General features: G+C 34.9%; 1 long non-coding RNA gene across 1 annotated transcript; it reads right to left on the bottom strand.

Moving 5' to 3' along the window:
• Positions 6 to 4,670, bottom strand: LOC110263153. The gene is made up of 2 exons (XR_002348296.1): positions 751 to 4,670; positions 6 to 654 (listed from the first exon to the last, which is right to left on the bottom strand). It is a non-coding gene; the product is annotated as an uncharacterized LOC110263153 (long non-coding RNA).

Genomic DNA, 8,337 nt, shown 5'->3' with positions numbered 1-8,337 from the left:
AACAACTAGGATCCTCTAAGTCTAAAAGTTCTAAAACAATCCAAACTCAAAGCATAACAAATATCTAAGGGCGGGACATCATAGATATGCAAGTTAAAGGGGAGCTCTTGTCCTTTTTTTGCTAGGAGATCATCCAGAGAGTTTGCTTCACGAAGTGTGTGAGACCAGTTGATGTGCTGGATGCGATTGGCAAGAATTCTTATGTCTTTTATTAGAGGTGCACAAGGGTGTAAAGAATGAACACCATCTTTAACGAAATTGAAAGCCACCTGAGAATCAGTTTCAATAATAACATCATGGAGGTCATTGATGATTGCAATTTGTATCCCTTTAATGATGCCCCACAACTCAGCATGAGTGATCGAACAACTTCCCGAATTGAAAGAGAAACCTTTGATAAATCTGTCCAAATAATCCCTGAAAATTCCACCACAGGCTGCAATGTTGTTCCAGGAGAAGAAGGAACCATCTACATTAATTTTAGTGACATTTTTAGGAGGAGGATACCATTTAATCAAGCCATTAGCAATGAAATTCGGTCTTCTTGGCACAATCTCTCTTCTTGTAGCATTGAGAGTCTCAGCCGCACAGGCTTTAATGGCCATCATAGCTTTGGTTGGGTGGGTTATTACTCCCTCAAACACTAGTTTGTTCCTATAAAACCAAATTGAGGAAATAGCAACTCTAAATAAGCATTGCCAAGTCTATTTCTTCTTCAAGTTACTTATAAGCCAATCACGATGATCTAACCTGAAGAAGTCTCTATCATCATCATTAGAAAATAAAGATTTCCAAACCAAATTAGCATAAGGACAGTCAGGAAGAACGTATATAATGGTCTCTTCATTCCAATGGCATCTTGGGCAACTTGAGTTTGTAGTTAAATGTCTCCTTCTTCTTTCTGCGTTGGTGAGAATAGCATTATTGACAACTAGTCAAAGAAAGGCACAAATCCTTTTCGACCCTCTCCAATTCCAAGCCAACTTGAATACTTGGTCTGGCAGCGATGGATCCTCCTTGAAAGAGTTGTAGGCTGTCTTCAAACTGAAGGTGCCATCTGAGGAGGGCTCCCAAGCTATACAGTCGCTTCCTTTCCATGGCGAGGGAGGCGTAATAGCAAAGATACGACCAACAGCTTCCTCTGGCAGCCATTCCTTCAATTTTTCTTCATCCCATCCACCTGAAACAAAAAGGAATTCATTTAGAGACACGTTTGACACATTAGTATTTATTACCTGCGTTGCATATTGGTCGAGCCGGCCTAATTTTGGAACCCAGTTGTAATCCCAAAAATTTATTTCTGATCCATTGCCTATACGTCATGTTGTGTTCCGTTTGACATCACTCCAAGCAGAACAAATCCCCTTCCAAAGGTTTGATGCACTGCTCTTTCTGTTGACATTGAGGAGGATATCATTCCCAAACTTATATTTTGAGCGCAGCACTCTAGCCCAAAGATTGTCTTTTTTTTTCCACCAGCCCCATCCAACTTTCATCATAAAGGCATGATTAAGGTTTTTTGCGTGCTGAATACCAAGACTCACTGAACCTTTAAGTTCACTAATTTTCTTCCAACTTAACAGATGAATCTTTTTTTATTGTTCAGTGTCTCCCTAAAAAAAATTTCTGCATTTAGATCAATCAAATTACAAGTAGATGAAGGTAAAATTGTAGTTTGCATAGTATAACTAGGAATAGAAGAAAGGACAGATCTCACCAAAGTGGTTCTTCCGGCCAAAGAGAGGGAAGATGCTTTCCAACTATTCAATCTCATATTTAGCTTGTTGATGATGTTGTTGAAAGTCTCCTTGGTTACTTTAGAGTGAATGAGAGGCACCCCAAGGTATTTACCGAGATCATCAGTCTTGGAGAAATTCAAGGCTTCACTAATCTCACTTTTGACTTATTTCCCACATCATTTGAGAAAAAGACCCAAGTCTTCTCGTTGCTCACTTTTTGCCCAGAGCTATTATAGAATGCTTCAAGAACTCTGTTACAAACTCCCGCTTAATCCATATCAACCTCAGCAAACAAAATCAGATCATCAGCAAAACATAGGTGAGACAAGTCGGGCCCCTTTCTGCTGAGCTTAATCGGCTTCTAATGCCCATGTTCAACAGTAGCACTAATGAGTTGGGACAAGCGCTCCATACAGAGAACAAAGATATAAGGGGATAACAGATCTCCTTGACAAATTTTTCTTGAGGGAGTGAACTCATCAAGAACATTCCCATTCTATAGAACCCTCATCCTTACCGTAGAGATACAAGTGCAAATCAAATTAATGAAAGTAGAGGAAAAACCAATATCTGCTAGGATATCTTTAACAAAAGACCATTTGAGCCTATCATAGGCTTTTTCCAAATCAATCTTAATGGCCATCCAACCCTTTTTCCCTTTCTTGCTTCTCATAGAGTGAATAACCTTTTGAGTAATAATGATATTGTTTGAAGTATGTCTCCCCAGAACAAAACTGCTCTGAATCAGTTTGACAAGTTTCTCCATGACTTTCCGAAGCCTGTGCGCAAGGATCTTAGCAATAACATTGTAAGATACATTGCACAGGCTAATAGGACGCATTTGCTTTAGACGTGTAACTGGCTCCACTTTTGAAATAAAGGTAATAAGAATTTCATTGATTTCTTTGACATTCTGTGGATTCTCAAGAATATCTTTCACTAATTTGCATAGGTCATTACCAACTTTTTTCCACTTATTTTGATAGAACACAACTTGTATACCATCTTTTCCATGAGCCTTTAAACTACCCATGCTAAAGATAGACTCTTTAATCTCAGTGGAAGTAACATTACCACTAACAACAGTCAGATTCTCAACACTTAAAGGGGGGAAAAAGCTCGATTAAGGACAAAAAGGATATCAGGTAGATCATCTAAAAACAATTTAGCATAAAAAGAAGTCGCCATAACCTCTAAACTGCTTCTATCAGTGACCTAACTCCCATTATCATCTTCGAGAGACTCAATATTGTTTCTTCTTCTTCTAGCCATGGTGGTACCGTGGAAGTACTTGGTGTTTCGATCCCCAAAATTAATCCAATTGCTCCTAGATTTCTGGAACCAAAGAATTTATTTCTGAGTTAGAATCTCCTCATAGTCTTTCCATAGGTCAAATTACAAATTTTCTAAGAAACAATTACTGTTCTGGCTTAAGCTCGTCACAATCCCCTGAAGCCTTCGGAAGATCCTATTTTTTCTGAACTGAATGTTTTCAAAGATGTTTCGGTTCCAATCATTCAGGACGGTTTTGAAATCTTCCACACAATTATTCCAAGAATCTCTAAAGTTCCAATTATTATTAAGCATATTGTCAAAGTCAGAATGCGTTAACCAAGCTGCCATAAACCTGAACGGTCTTCTCCTTCTGTTGGGAGCCGAAGCCGTGTAAAGTTGGAGACAGAGAAAGGAGTGATCCGATTTCATCATCGGAAGATGTCTGATCTTGGCTTCAGGAAACATCAATTGCCAATCCAAGTTGCATAAAGCTCTGTCTATTCTTTCCACTAAGTTACCCCTCTTCCAGGTATAAGGCCAGCCGGTGAACCCCAAATCTAACAAACTACAGTCGGACACAACAGATTGGAACTCATTACAAGCTCCATGCCTTTGGTTAGGGGATCCTCCCTTCCTTTCATGACTATGAAGAATGGCATTGAAATCCCTAATAAGACACCATGGCAGATTAATGTCATCCCTCAGGGACCGAATGGAGTCCCAAAAAGCATGCCGAGTAATCCTTTGAGGACTTCTGTAAACTGTAGTAAGAATCCAAGGTACAGAGTGACTTCCAGTAAGCTTCATATGTACAAATTGAGTATTGTGATGGATAACTTCTACTTTCCAGCTATCATAATCCTATAAACACCATATACCCCCTAACTGTCCTCTTGCTTCTTCAATAAAACAACCATCATAACCCATCCTTTCTCTAACAACCTCTCCCCTATTACCACTTATATGAATTTTAAGTAGAATAAGAAAACTTGCATCATACTCTCTCTTCAGATCTCCAATTAGTGTAGAAAACCAATTTTCTTCCACTTCAAACTGTGGTCAAAACTACCACATCACCTTCAACGTGATCACAAGACACATGATCTTTTGCAATGCTTTGGTCACTTGGCTCCCCAAATTGATCATCCGATGGTTTATTTCGAGGGTCCTTTCCTCCTTGAACCATTTTTGTGGCCACCATTTTCACGATTTGATTGGAGGTAGAGACAAGAAATTGATTCTTCACCACATGATCTTCAAAAATAGCCTTTGCCATCTTTGTAGTTTCAAATGATTTCTTCTGATTTTTTTGCATAGCTCGAAGATTGCCTAACATGGCAGCTTCCAAGGCTTCCGGTTCAGGACTTCTTGAATTTGATTTGATGTTCTGGGTGGTGGGCAGCGTGTTTACGAAAGAGGTAGGGATCTTCTCCATCATTTTCTTAACATTCTTTAATTTAGGCTTGAAATTCTTTCAAGCCAAAATAGGTCCAGCCTTGTGTAGAGAGGATTTTTTTCTCCCTATGGGTTTTTTCCAGCCCTACTTCTAATGGTTCTTTTTTGGATGGAAGGAGAGACATTAGTTTTTGGTTGGTTCTGTACTAAGCTCTTCTCTAATTGGGCTTGGAATTTATTTGGCCCATCATTCATCAAATCACTATCTATATTACTCCTTTGATTTTTGGGTTCAATTGGCCCATTGCTCATCAATTCACTATCTATATTATTACTCCTTATATCTTCTGTAATGGGCAGAGTATTTTCGGGATTGTTTTCAAAGAGAACATTGAATCTTGACCCGCTGCCCACATCATGATCAACATCTACAATATTTTCTTCCTTATTTGGTTGGGTATCATATCCATTATGATTAACTTTATTTTTTGTGCAAATCTCTCTTATTTCCTTCTATAATGCCGTTTTACTATCATCCACGGTCCGAATTCAGGAGGATCATGATTATTAGGAATTGTTTGCTGGGATATAGGCGCTCCTTGGTTGGCGTGATTATTGGAATTATCCGTTGGTGATGACTGATTAGTTGCTTCTCCCTCTGGTTCACTGGCCAGAATATTCTCCATTTGGAATTCATCACCATTCTGCGCCTTATTGCACAGCTCCGATTTGTGTCCATACTTGCCACAATTAAAACATATCAAATGAAGGCCTTCGTATTCAATATTCAACATGCTGCCAAGCACCGATATCCTGGGCACCAATTTTTTCGACAGATCAATCTCCACGCAAATTCTAGCAAACCTACCCCGAGAGTGAATGGAGGTTGCATAGTCAATTTTTAGCAGGCTATCAATAACAGAACCAACCCTCCAAAGGAATTTATGATTATACAACTCAATGGGTAGATTAGGAATCCTTATCCAAGTGGCAATCTTCTTAACCTCATTTTCCGATTCAAGGAAGAAGGGTCTCCACCTCTGAACGATTAAATAATGTCCCGCAATCATCCATGGTCCACCAAAAAGCGCGTGAGAGTAGTCTTCCTCATCTGAAAAATGAACAAAAAAATAGTCACGATCCATATCAATAACATTAATCTTACATTTTTTTCACCCAATCTCTATTGAGACGTTGTTCTAAGAACCGTAAACCCAACTCTTTTGCCAAGAACTTTGACAATAAGAGCCGTATGACAGGGTTTGCACCATTCATCAAACTCTTTCTTAGAGACTGAAATTTTAGGACATGGATCAAAGGGTTTATCGCCTTTGAGAACTTCTTCCTCCTCATGATACCAACAATTCTCCAGAACCGATGAATCGTCCTCTACATCCTCCATGGAAAGATTGTCTTCGTTCACCATGATACCTGGTGTTGATAGCAGCATATCTTTGCACGACACAATATGAGACGCAAAGGCCTTAACATGATCTTCAGCCAGTATTTCCTTGCTTTTACCATTTTTACGTGTGTATTGTGTTAGTGGCTAAAAAATGAGGACTATTTTCGTTTCATTTAATTTTATTTTTAATATTTTTTATTTGTATTAAATATTATTTTTAAAAAATTTTTATTTTGTCTTTAATATTTTATATAGAGTTAATATTTAGAAATAATTTAAAAAAATTAAAAATTAAAGACAAAATTTAGTGATATTTTAAAAGAAATCTTAAATATTAAGAATAAAAAATATATTTTACTCTAATATATAGTGTGCTGAAATAATCATGCTACATGTACAGGCTAAAAATTTTTATTATGGAAGATAAATGTGTGCAATTCAATTCTGTTGGTGTGTGCATGTGTTTTATTTTGATATGGGAATCAGTAATCGGACCTACCAATTACTTTGTAACTTGATTTTAAAATTTTTTAAATATCAAATCGGACTATTTGTTTGTTATGATTTTTTTTAAAAAAAATTTACAAATCGGAGGGTCCGACTTTTTGTTTTTTATAAATCAGATGGTCTGATTTTTATTCCCAAACAAATCGGAGGGCCCGATTTTCACATTTTAAATAAAAATGTTCCACATTTGAGAATAACACCCTTATTATTCATAATCCTAAAAAACACCATTTTCACCCCAATATTAAAAATAATTTGCGACATGTACACCTAGTTACTAATATAAAAATATATATTGAAGTATAAAATATACATTAAAAATAAGAGTAAATAGTCATTTCTGACCATGAAAAATTTAGACGCTGCAAAATTGACTATGAATAATTTAAATAAACATTGTGCCCATGAATGATTATATTCATAGCTGTCAGAACTGAATCGATAATCGAACTAATCAAGCTACTATTTTACTGAGTTATTGGTTTAACCGATGAGTTACTTATTAAACTGGCAGAATCAGTTCCACGTAAATAAAAAATATAAAAATATCAAAAAATATAATTAATTTAAATATAAGTGAGTATAAAATTAAAATAATATATTATTGTACGTTTTTATTATATAATTAATAATTAATATTTAAAATAGGGCAAAAAACCATTATAAGCCAATGTCATCTAGAATTTACGTATATAAGCCAAACTGAAAATGGTTTCAGTAATGCGCCAGAACGTATATTAATATAAATCGAACCAACGTGGTTCGAACTGCATTTGTTAGTAATTCGAACCAGTGCAGTTCGAATTACATGTTGACTGTTGTTAATAAATCGAATCAAGATGGTTCGAACTTCAAGTGCATATAATTCGAACCAAGGTGGTTCGAATTATAGAGAGAGAAAGCTGACAACGTAATTCGAACCAGGATGGATCGAATTAAACCAACCATAATTCGAGAAAAAATTAATAATTTATTAAAAAAAATTATTAAAAAATTTATTAAAAAAATTAATAATTTAAAAATTAAAAATTTTGTATGGAATAAAATATTTTCTTTCATTTCTAAATTATTATTGACTATGTAGAGTATTTTATTTAAAATTTGAGTACATACATGTATTTACCTAAGTTATTATAACATTACAAATTTTTATAGTACTCCTAACATTTTTAAACCATTTTTTTAAAATATTTTGTTAGCTTTTTTTTAATGTAGGAAATAAAATATATATTTTTTCAACAGCAAAAGCACCGCCAATAACTTTTTTTTCCTTTTTTCTCTTTGCAAGTGAGTGTCCAGCTACACTCAAACTCACATTCGATGCTGGTGAACTTATCATTGGACGCTTGGCATTTTTTCTTTAAAATTATCTATGGCTTCTTTTTAAATTTGTCTAGTTTCATCTTTACAAATTGACGTTTAGAGTTTTCAATGAGAAGAAAAAGATTAGCAGAAGAACCAGAGTCTTCGAAGAGAAAGAAATGTTTGAATGACATTACTAACCAATAGTCACGTTGAATTAAAAATTAACGGAACTATTCATATATTAACGTTTCATTAAAATTGTCAAATGAATATAACTATTTATGGATACAATATTTATTTAAATTAGTCATAGTCAGTTTTGTTAGTTTATTAGTGTCAGAATCTTTTATAATAAAAGATAATTACTTACTTTTAAAAATAAATTAAAAAATATATATTTATACATAAATATATAATAATTAATTTTGATGTATTTATAACATTTTGTGTTAGAAATTGAGTTGAAAAGAAACAGCACTCAAATCCTCAATCAGTGGACAATGCGATATAGAAACTCCCCAGGGAGGGACCATTAGTCCATTACCCTCGTGCCTTCTACCCGCTGATTTGATACTGACGCTGCAATTGAAAAATGTAAACTAATGTGAAAATTATTAAAGTAAAATCAATTGTTTGAAATATCTAAAAAATAAAAATATGTATTAATTTTTGACTAGTTAACATTAGCTAATTAAATTATAAAATTATATT

This window comes from Arachis ipaensis, chromosome B06, assembly GCF_000816755.2.
Source record: "Arachis ipaensis cultivar K30076 chromosome B06, Araip1.1, whole genome shotgun sequence".
Taxonomy (NCBI): domain Eukaryota; kingdom Viridiplantae; phylum Streptophyta; class Magnoliopsida; order Fabales; family Fabaceae; genus Arachis; species Arachis ipaensis.
This window is presented reverse-complemented; position numbering and strand designations above follow the sequence as displayed.